The 12,462-nt window shown below is 36.7% G+C and overlaps 1 long non-coding RNA gene across 1 annotated transcript; it reads left to right on the top strand.

Moving 5' to 3' along the window:
* Nucleotides 1-10,992: 10,992 nt before the first annotated feature.
* On the top strand, nt 10,993-11,650 carry LOC108202220 (uncharacterized). The gene is made up of 2 exons (XR_001803034.2): nt 10,993-11,328; nt 11,460-11,650. It is a non-coding gene; the product is annotated as an uncharacterized LOC108202220 (long non-coding RNA).
* The last annotated feature ends 812 nt before the right edge of the window (nt 11,651-12,462 follow it).

Below are 12,462 nucleotides of genomic sequence, written 5' to 3'. Positions count from 1 at the left end.
GTTATTCTCAGGAAGAAGGAATTGATTATGATGAAACCTATGCTCCAGTTGCTCGTTTTGAAGCCATCAGAGTATTCCTTGCATTTGCTGCACACTCCAACTTCAAAGTTTATCAGATGGATGTGAAAAGTGCATTTCTGAATGGAAAGCTGGAAGAAGAAGTATATCTGGAACAGCCCCCTGGCTTTGAAAATCCAGAATTTGCTGATTTTGTGTACTTCCTATTCAAAGCTGTCTACGGACTCAAGCAGTCACCAAGGACATGGTATGACACCCTCTCTGAATTTTTAATTGAAAATAAATTTACTAGAGGTGTCATAGACAAAACTCTCTTTTACAAATTGCATGATAATGATATGATATTTGTACAAATATATGTTGATGATATCATATTTGGTTCCACTAACGATAACTTGTGCAAGAGATTTGCTAAGTTGATGCAGAGTAACTATGAGATGAGTATGATGGGTGAGCTGTCCTACTTCCTTGGTCTTCAAGTAAGCCAAAAGGAAGATGGAATATTCATTTGCCAATCCAAGTATGTCAGAGATCTTCTTCGAAAGTACAATTTAGAAGACTCTTCCCCGGCAAAGACACCCATGGCCACTGCCACAAAGCTTGACCAGGATAAATCTGGTAAGAAAGTTGATATCACAAGCTATCGAGGTATGATTGGCTCTTTACTTTATCTTACTGCAAGTAGACCAGATATCATGTTTGCAACATGTTTATGTGCTAGGTTTCAGGCCGATCCTAAAGAATCACATCTTATAGCCGTCAAAAGAATCTTTAGATATCTTAAGGGTACACCTGGTTTAGGTCTTTGGTACCCTAAGAATACTGGTTTTGACTTAACCGGCTATACATATTCTGATTATGCAGGTTGCAGGATTGATAGAAAGAGTACGTCTGGAAGTTGTCAATTTCTAGGACGTCGGTTGGTTTCCTGGTACAGCAAGAAGCAACACTCAATGTCCACTTCTACTGTTGAAACTGAGTACATAGCTGCTGGCAGTTGCTGTGCTCAGATTCTCTGGATCAGAAACCAATTAAATGATTATGGTATTTCTGTCGACAAAATTCCAATATTTTGTGACAACACCAGTGCCATAGCCATTTCAAACAATCCAGTGCAACACTCGAGGACCAAGCACATAGATATCAGGTATCATTTCATTCGAGAACATGTCATGAATGGTACTGTGGTGTTACATTTCGTACCCACAGCTGATCAGATTGCAGACATCTTCACTAAACCACTTGATGAATCCACTTTCTCTAAATTGGTTTGTGAGCTAGGGATGTTAAATATGCCATGATTCTCTTTGTATATATTTTATATGTATTTTATATATTATTATATATTTTTGTGAATTTTCTGTGTAATTATATCTATTTTATTAGTTTTTATATAATTGTTTGTAAATTATCTGATTAACTTATGTGTAATTATGCATGTTCATATTTATCTCTATAATTTTCTAAGTGCTGCATACTCCCCTGTAATATTCTCCATGCATTTAGATAATTATATGTATCTATTTTGTATTTTTCAAAATTAATTAAGCATAAATATTTGATTTTAAGTTAATTCATTTTAATGAATTAAAGTTAAATTCATAAGTATTTATATTTAATTAAAGTTGAATTTTACAAAATATATGTGCAATATATTATATATTATTTGTTTTAGATTTTTGATTAAATGTGCAAAAGGTTTTATTGTTTTTAAATAATCAAAAATCATAATAAGTATTTTGTTTTTATTTTAAAATCTGATATGAAGCTCGGTATGACATTTTTAGAAAATGTCATACCGGCTGGCTTGCTCTGTACTCCTCTTATATACGGTATGACATTTTGAAATGTCATGCCGCATTATTCTGAGATACCGTGTTGAAGCGGTATGACTTATAGTAGTAATGTCATACCGTTCATCCAAGAATGTCATTCTAGGAGACACGGTATGACATTTCCTTAGAAAGTCATACCGACCCCCTGCATCCCGTATGGCTTATACTTGTAAAGTCATACCTCCCTCTACCTCATCTTCTTCATCACAGATATACACACACTCGCATACACGCATCTCCATTGTTCTGGTGTTCGAGTTTTTCAAGTTTTCGATTAAAAAACTTGATGGTTGCGATTTACAAGCCTAAAAGCTTTCTGGTTACTTATTTTCATCGCAAAATAAGTCGAATTGCTGCTGGATTTTCGTTGAGTTTCGAACCCCGAGTCACCGAGTTGGACCGAGTTGCCCTGATTCTGACCGAGTTTCTTCAATATTGTGCTGATTTTGTGATTCCTGGACCGTTTTTTGTCTGTTTAAGTCGATTTGTGGTGGATTTAGCAAACTGAGTTTGAAACCCCTTCCTCTTAGATTCGAATTTTAGGGTTTTAACAGTCAATTTGGGGATTTTTGAAGTTTGTGGAGCTTAAAGCCTTGTTTGGAGTTTAGTTGAGCCATTTTAAATTAAATTAAATTTTAATTCGAATTTAACCCTTTAATTCGAATTATTAATTAATTTAATTAATTGATATTTAATTATTAATTGAAATTTGTGAGATATTTGAGAATTATTATTTTATTTGAAAAATTCTCACTTAATTCAATTTTTAATTTTGAAAATGGCCGGTCGCTTTGTAATTGAGGAGACAAATTTGAATGGATTCTTTGACCCCGAGGCTAGTTTGGCTCGTTTTAGACCGTGGGTCCGTTTTCTGAATAGCCAGTCGCTCGTCAGCACTGCTATTACAGCTCATGCAGACCTCCAGATACAACCAATTCAGGACTTCTACTCGACAGCCCTGAATACTACTTTGTTGGATAATCATCGGATTTCTGGAGATATACACGGAGGACGTACCATTACTATCAGCACTGATGATGTGAATAGGATACTGGGATTTCCATGGGAGAATTTTGCTGAACTCCCTACTGAAGCTGAACTCACCAATTTCTTCGAGACAATCTTATATCAGGGTGAGATCAATTTGCCTAGAATATTGAAAGGCAATCTGAAGCCTGAGTGGGACCTCTTCTTCGACACTTTGGCTAAAGTGTTTGCTCCGACCACTCGCAAGAACTTTAATGTCATAACTTCTTTGCTTCAGAAGATTGGGTTCAGCATTGTTTATAATCGTCGGATCAACTTTGGAAAGCTTATTCTTCAAGCCATTCTTTCTAAGTTGGGACCTCTTAGGAACAGATCTGTTGAACAGAACGCAAAGGTTTCCTGTTTCCATCCTCGCTTTATCATGTTGTTTCTAAATGATAAGATGACTGACGCTGAGAAGGAACACTACTCCAACTCTCCGGTGGCACCAGTTCCTCGTGCATGTACCAAGTTAATGACTCAGTTGGATAACAAGAATAAATTTGCCAATGTTCCACTAATCACCACTCCTCACATGCTACAAATGTTCAATACTCCACTGCAACCATATCAACTTCAAGTGGCTCCTCCACCTCAACAGCAACAGCAACAGCAACAGCAACAGCAACCTCAAGAACCTCAACCCTTGCAGATTCAACAACCTACACAACACCATCAACAACAACTTCAACAACAACAACAACAACAACAGCATTCACCTCAACAATCCCAAGAAGCATAATCTTCACACCATTCATCCAACCAATCATCATATCACTCACCTATCCATCAACAAGAACAATCTAACCCTTCATTTGAAGATCAAACTTTGGATTATGATCTCTTCGAGCATCAACCATCTTCATCTGAACCTCTCCCATACCAAACACAATCCCAAATCATACCACAAACACAATCAACCTCACAACCCCTTCCCTCTGACTCTCCTATCAACCAGGAGCTGCAGTCCTTCCGTCAGGACCTACAGGTAGCTCAGGTACTTTCTAACTTATCATCTAGTTTTAATGTTGATACGTCAGATTATGGTTGTGATCTTGTTTGTGACCTTGATTTTGTTTTCCAGCCTACCAGCAATGAACCTGACAACACACAGGTTCATAACCTAGCTGATGATTCAATTCAACAAACTCTCGTTTCTCCAAACACATCAACCAACACTTCAATGCAACCTGTTCGTAAAGTTGCAAGGAAACGGAGTTCGAGTAGTTTAATGAGTCAACCCACAGCTCTGTCTCCCTCAAAGAAGCAAAGGGTGGAAGCCTTGGAGACAACTGTAGCCTCATCTTTGCCTTCCCAACAAGGCTCAGATTTTGAAATGGCAGATAAACAGTCTCTGGACCCATTCTCTCTACAGGATGTGGCCATTGAAATTGACCGTCCGGCCGCGGTAATCTATACAGAGTCAAGCACTGCGCTAGCACTCACGCTGGTGCCAGCCCAAATTGATACACAGGTTCCTATGATTACTGAGTGCACAGATTTTCAAAATAAATGTTTAATGTATGAAAACTTTTCTTATCACCCTTTCTTTTCTGATCAGGCGGAACTTGGCAGCGTGCAAGTTAATTTGCCCTCACAGGCGTCCGGAGGACGATTTGTTCCTCCACTACCTTTGAACCCATCTCAGGGGACATTGGTAGTATATACAGGTACAGCAGGAAGAGTGAATCCTATGAGTGAAGAAAGGCAAACACCGAGCGATACACATGCACGAGAGGCTAGTGAAACAGCTCTGAGTGTACGTGAGGTGAGTGCACACACTAACACTGCTCAATTTGAGGAACAAATGGCAAAGCTAAGAGCTGAGCTTGAACGTATGATTGCTGAGAATGAAAGGCTGAAGGGTGCACAGTTGGTGACCTTGGAACAGAAAGCTGAGGAGAGGCCATCCAGTTCTTACAGGGATGAGCTTAAAGAGGAAATACATGAGTTAGCTGTTGAAATGAGGTCTAATCATGAGCTTTACATGTCCAAATTTGAGACCATCGACAGCAAGTTAGATCAACTCCTCAGAAACTCCAACAAATCTGATGATCAACCCTCTGGAGAGGATCCCTCAACTAAGGGGGAGAATAGAGAAGACAAAGGTGACAGGGATGATAGAGGCAATAGCTCAAATCAAAGCAACAAGGATAATACCACTTCTGGATCTGGCCCTGACAAAGAAACTCATAAGTCTAAAGGCAAAGAACCGTTACATCAGTCCGACAATGTATTCAACTCTGATAGTTATGATGACTATCCACAGGATATGGATGATGAAGACGTCTTCGATGCTACCTATCGTCAAGCAGAAGAAGAAGGTAAATTTGATGAGAGTTACTTGTTTCAGGATGAAGAACCTGTTGACCTAGAGCATGAGGAAAATGTCCGGAAGTTCAAAGCTGAAAATGAAGCAAGGAAGCGTAAGCTTCGTGATTATCAGAAACTTCTCGAGGACAAGTTGATCACAAAAGAACAAATCAAGATCGAGAAACAGAAAATCTATGATGCTGCAATCAAGCAGAAGAATCTTGATATAAGGAGGAAAGAAGGAAAAAGCTGGGACATTGCAAGAAGAATCTTTAATGGACCTCAAAGGGAGCCTTTCGACGACAAAAAGTTCTTATCTCTGATCTATGATCTTAGAGAGGTAAACCCTGACGAGGATGTCTTTATGCATGCTCTTGCTTTAGAATTGTCTTATGTAACTGTGGCAGCTAAGGGATTGCTAGAGGAATGGGAGCTAATTGTCTATACACAGAGGAATGGTTCTTTCAGACTATCTGACGAATCTCTGAAATCATTCTCTGTATCTGAGCTCTGGGTGCTTCGAAACAAGGTTAGGCGAAGCTCCAACCTGAATGAACTCCTTCGTGACAAACTGCTGGAACAAGCTGTATTCAACAGTCCTCAGGTTGTCAGGAATCCTTACTGTGTAAAGTTCGTTCACAAGGAGATCTTCAGCACAGTCTATCTCAATGATCAAGCCTTGTCAAAGTATCCCGCTAAGCAACTTGCTCTTACCTCCACTCTTTTAAGAACCAAGGGCTTCGCTTCTAAAGCTAAGTCTGATGCTGATGATGTGATTATTGCTTATTGCACTCGAAAGAATGTTGCTCAGTACTTTCGAAAGATGAAACATGTTACAAAATCTCAGCCATCAGACTTCCGCGAAGACCCTGTGGATTTGGAAGTGCTACATCAACTGGCTCTGACAAAGGAACGAAAGAAGCGTGGTGAATCCACTACATCTGAAGTGCCAACCAGGGAAGAACCGTCAACTCCTATCCTTCACACTTCTGATATCGAAGAAGGAGAAGTTGATCTTTAGGTTCATTAGGGATTTGTAATATATGTTCAGTAAGAACATCCTTTTGTAATCTAATGTAATTTTTTGAATTCTGGTGAATGTTTAATGAAATACCAGAAACTTTTTGCTATTTACAATTCATGTTTAATCCTTTGTCTTATCAGTTAGTTGAGTTATCCTCTCGATAATTTGCATGTTATGTTAACAAACAAATAGGGGGAGATTGAAAGGCATATGTTTAGCCTATTTGTAATTAAAGAGGTACCAACTCAACTCTGATAAGAAAGCAAGGTAAATAGCAAGTACTGTTGAAGGAATCCGTACGAAGAACGTCAAGTGATTTATTGAAATTATATGTCTGAAGTATTTCAGGATGCTGCTGCACACCACTGGAAGAAGTTCATTAATATGTTCAAGCCTCAGTGTACAAATAATCTTTTGTAGCACGTCCAGAAGTCCGGAAGGTATAAAGTTTTAATACTTTATTTATTCAGAAGATTCCATACTATTGTTACCTATGATGAAGAACTACGAAGACATAGACTCGACGAACAAGCCTCGTTTCAAATGTTAATTTGATAAAGAATATTTAATTCAGCTAGATACAGATGAACCAGACAGTACATTTGTGTGTCAGCTACTCAGATTAAGTGTTCTGCATCAACCACAAGTGGCCGTTCGATCAAGACAAAGATCTACAAAGTTTAATCAAGCCTGAAGTCTCTGCAGATGAAGATATACAATATTATAAGTATTTATTTAATTATCTCACTAATCAAAATAATTAAATTGGTTATAAAATTTATTTATTAAATTGATTCACCTTCGAATTAATTTAATTTATGAATTTATATAATTAATATAATTAAGTGGGTAATTATCTAATATTTATATATATTAAAACAATTGATTTATTGCTTAATTGGCTTGGTATGACATTCTCAGAGAATGTCATACCGTGTCAGTTGAATGACATAAATTCAACTGACCATTGTGCAGGTTTAAGTTTCTTACTTAAAAAGAGGCATCCCGCTAAAAAGTCTGACTCTTTCATTTTTGGGGGAAATGGAGAGGATGAAATATACATCACCCTTGAAGATGTCAATCAATTTTTGACAATGAGTTGGTTAAACATACCCATTGTGGAAATATTTCTGAAGTAAGACTCGTCTCTTTTCCTAAATTTATTTTAAAACTATCACCACACACATGTTTATTATAACAAATAACATTTGTAGGTATGTCAGCACATTGTGCAAACAATTGAAGGACGATACATTTGCATTTATGTTGCCATCTAGATTGGCAATACCACATAACCATGAGCAACAGAAACGTAAGGAAGAAACAACTGAGTACATGTCACATTTCTTGGTTGCCAATAAGAATAAACGTTATATCCTAGCACCTTACATCCAAGAGTAAGAATACAATCACTTTTTGTTGGTAATTGTATTTCCATACAATATAGCCCCATCTCATATATGTTTGTATTATTGTAGTGATCATTGGATGTTGCTCCTTTTTTGTCTCAATGAAAGTGCCATCTACGTGTTTGATTCACTCAAAAAAAAAGGAAGATACGGTTGATAATACCTGCACGAATGTATGTTAAATATTATAAGTTCAAATTTCATAATCTGTAATATAAAAGTATATATTCTAGTTCTATAAGTGATGTGATGACATATGTATTTACAGGGCATTCAAATTATACGTGTCTCAAGGTGGACTGAGAAATAATAGAAAAGAATTTATATGGCATCACAGTAAAGTTCAGGTATAACTTACTTTTGTTTATAATTATTTTCTTCCTCAATTAGTTAGTATTATTTACTAAATATTGTTTATTTATAGTGTCCTCAACAAACAGGAGGTACAGAATGTGGATTTTTTGTCATGAGGTACATGTACGATATAGTCATGCTTTCTCAGAAAAATTCTAACACGAACTGGGAAGTGGTAAGAGAAACAACTCAAACACTATTTTACAAATTTCAAAGTCAAGTTATTATTGTTAAAATATGTTGTCTTTTATATTTGGTAGGGTCTTGGTTCTAGAAGTTATGGCAAAAAGGAAATCAATGAGATTCGAGAGATTTGGGCTCAGTTTTTTACTCTTGAATGTCTTTAGTCGGGTAATTTTTTGAAGTACAAGTAATTAATTCATATTCGCGGTTCATTTTTTCTTGAAGAGTCATTTTCTATATGCTTTATGTACTAATATAAACTATTTTTATTCATGACAGTTGGCTGTTAATGCAAGAAAATGAGAATGCACACAGATGGAGTTTCAAGAAATGCCGAGTTAGTTGAGAGATTTTTATGCTCTAAAGACGTTTGATGTAACTAAGTTAGTAGAGATTGTAATTAATTTGTACTCTTCTTAATGTAGACATGATCTTTTGGATTTTATAATATATAATTTCTGTTATATATTAAAATTTTGGATGTACTGTATTAATAATTTATTGAGTACAGTATTTTATAACGAAACAGGTATAAATTGAAAATTCAAGAATAAAAAATAAACTGGAAAAAAAAAATTAAAATAGATACCAAAGGCGTCGGCATTCCTAAAGACCGACGCTGTTGGTCTTAACATATAGCAACGACATTCTAAAACACCGACGCTGTTGTCGTGACCTATAGCGACGGCGTTCCAGAAAACCGACGCTGTTTATCCTGTCATATAGTGTCGGCATTTTAAAAGACCGACGCTGTTGGTGTGGACTTTTAGCGTCGGTTTGGTGGAAGACCGACGCTGTTTGTTAACCAAGAGCAATAACGCTGAGTTAACCGACGCTATAGGCATATACCTACAGCGTCCCCTGCATTTGCTACGCCTGTTGACCGACGCCTTAGGGCTGTTTTGACCGACGCTGAAAGTCATTTTTGTACTAGTGAAGCCTCGTTTCAAATGTTAATTTGATAAAGAATATTTAATTCAGCTAGATACAGATGAGCCAGACAGTACATTTGTGTGTCAGCTACTCAGATTAAGTGTTCTGCATCAACCACAAGTGGCCGTTCGATCAAGACAAAGATATACAAAGTTTAATCAAGCCTGAAGTCTCTGCAGATGAAGATATACAATATTATAAGTATTTATTTAATTATCTCACTAATCAAAATAATTAAATTGGTTATATAATTTATTTATTAAATTGATTCACCTAATTTAATTTATGAATTTATATAATTAATATAATTAAGTGGGTAATTATCTAATATTTATATATATTAAAACAATTGATTTATTGCTTAATTGGCTCGGTATGACATTCTCAGAGAATGTCACACCGTGTCAGTTGAGTAGGCTTTCTCAGCATGGTATTATAATGTCATTCTGACACACTTTGCATGGCTTAATTAGTCGGTATGACTTTCCAAAGGAATGTCATACCGTGTACTTGATTCTGACATGCTTTGATATGACATAGAGAATGTCATACCGTTTGTATGCTTCATGGCTTTGTCTGGTATGACTTTATTATGTCATACCGTGTCTGTGTATTAGGCATTCTCTGTTGTGTGTATGACTTGCATTTAAATGACTTGAAAAAGTCATACAAAGCTCATCAGAATGACTTTATTTGATTAAGTCATGCCAGATGAACCTTGGAGGCCAAGCAGAAATGTCATACCGCCCCTGGCAGTATGACATTACTTATTTAAGTCATTCCTTCTTGGTTTTATGTCATGGCTTTGTGTAATAATGTCATATCTTCCACTGTAATGTCATTCCTAAGCTAGAAAGTCATTCCTTTCAATGTCATACCTAGATCCAAGTGTTTTGCCTATAAATATGGCTTCACTTCTTCATTTCCAAGTTGTTCATTGCATTGTAAACTTTCAAGTTGTTTGTAACTTGCTATTCGTTATATCCACAGTTTTCTGTGCTTTGATCACTCGGTTGTTTTAATCACTAAACCTAGAATACATCCTGTCGAATTTATTCTACGAACTTTAGTGGACATTAAAACGAACCTTATTAATTATATAACAACTTCAAACATTGTTATATTAATTAATTAAAATCTGATTAACAAGTTTAATTCAAATCAGATTATTCCGCCGCGATTTTTTTGTGACGATTGTATTCAACCCCCCCTTCTACAATCGTTTCAGGACCTAACACTTAAGCTAACAAAAATGGGGATAAAGTAGTATGTACATGTCAAGCATCACTCATTCCATTTACCTGCAGATCGGAAACTCTTCCAACTCTACCAGAGTTGATAGCAGCCATTCTACCTCCAGTCACATTTCAATCCAATGTATCAAATTCATAGTCCACAATCCAATGTATCATATGCTGCATATACCTAGTAAATTGATCTGACATCTGTATATATCCAGGATATTTCGGCTACTATACCAATGTGTGAGTGGGATGTGATAGGTTAGGTGGTCTCTGTAGGTTTACTGAGAGTACACGAGGTAAGAACCTTCTGAACTGGCAAGGGATAAGCCAAATGGTCAACTTATCTGTTGTGTAAGCTAATGATTTCTGTACAATATATTTAAAAATCAGCATTTTGTGTCTTGTGTTTTGAGGATACCTATACGGGATCATGTTTAGTAATTTATTACAACACCAATATTTGAAGCTAACCTCGGACCAAGTATAAATGTGTATCCTCTCATGATTGGTGCGAATGTTGTGGCTGCAATAGAGGGTTCAGAGAAGGATAGTTAGCATAGTAAGAATTTCATTAATAGGATAATGTTGTGTGGTGGTGATTGGGACGATCTGTCAGCTCAGCTGGCATTGCTTGAGCTAGGGCTGTGTGTATCGATCTAGTTGTTTGGTTTAGATATATTGATTAGATCCAAGACCGTTAGAATATATGAATGCACCATACTGATCGTACTTCTTGCACTATGAGTTCTTACAATCTTCAGTACTATATGATAGTTGAAATAATGTGTTATTTCATTTTGCATAATTAAGGTGAGGGTCTGGGCAGTTCTAGAAGTGGTATTGCGGATCCAATTTCAGCAGGCAATGTAAAAATCGACAACTTGGGTGTGGGATCTTCTAAGCCCGGGGAAGTGAAACCAGATGATGATATATATGAGCAGTATAAGAAGCGAATGATGCTTGGTTACCGTTACAGACCAAACCCAATGGTATACATATATATCCTCCTTCAGTTTTAGTATATTTTACAAATGCTTGAATGCCCCTAATATGATGGGATGCAGATGGATAAATATCTATATTGAGTTCCTAATATTTCCCTATGGTTTGCTCCTTTCAGGGTAACCCACGAAAGGCATACTACTGAATCAACGTTGTAAAACCTTCCTTAGTTGGGTACACTACAAAAATAATATTAAAGTTTGATCTTGTTGTATCAGAGCAACTGAATATTTTGTGTTAAATTGAAGTTTGGTTTCATATTTATGCAAATTTGAGATAATACATGAACTTTCCCACATTTGGTCTATATTTTTAATTCTTTTCTCCAATCGCTTAAGTTATTATATATTATTTCATTTTGGTATGTAATAGTTTCTTTGCTAATGGAAGGAGTTATTGTGTTCCTTGCAGAAGTGTTAAGTGGGGGTGTTCCTCCGCATTGCAGAAGTGTTAAGTGGGGGTGTTAAGTGGTATGTACTTTGAATGACAACATGAGATAGTTGATGCTTGAATGACAAAATGAGATAGTTGGTGTTGTATTGAAAAAACACCAAACTAAGAAAAATAAAGAGGAACCTGAAGCCATACATATGAAGCTTTCAACACGCAACGAATTTCACTATGCAGTGCTGCACAAAATATGTGTTTCAAAGCAAAAAAAAACTATATATAAACTAGCACTCCCTCAATCTCCTTGTGGACTAGAAATACAAATGATGGAACACTTCAGCCATGAGCATTCCCTAGTCCTCTCCAAATTCAAAAATTCTCCCAAAGATGCATTTTGCCGCGCCTGCCACGGTCCCATTCTATCAAACACCTCTGCCTACCATTGCATTCATCGATCAATCTCGGCTCAAAACTCTCCTTGCACTCATTTTTTCCTCCACAAGACCCACGCAAACTTACCTATGATGATCCAGCACCATCTCCACTCAGAGCACATGCTCACTCTATCACAAAATGCATGGTTAAATTGCAATGTTTGTGACAAGTCCCTCTCGCAGTGGTTTGTTTATGAGTGCACTAGAAAATGTTTCTTTGTAGTTTCCTTGAAATGTGCATTTCTAGACCGTGAACTTGATCATCTGTCGCATAAACACACGTTAACGTTACTGCCT

The sequence above is a fragment of the Daucus carota genome, chromosome 9 (assembly GCF_001625215.2).
Source record: "Daucus carota subsp. sativus chromosome 9, DH1 v3.0, whole genome shotgun sequence".
NCBI classification, from domain to species: Eukaryota; Viridiplantae; Streptophyta; class Magnoliopsida; order Apiales; family Apiaceae; genus Daucus; species Daucus carota.
This window is presented reverse-complemented; position numbering and strand designations above follow the sequence as displayed.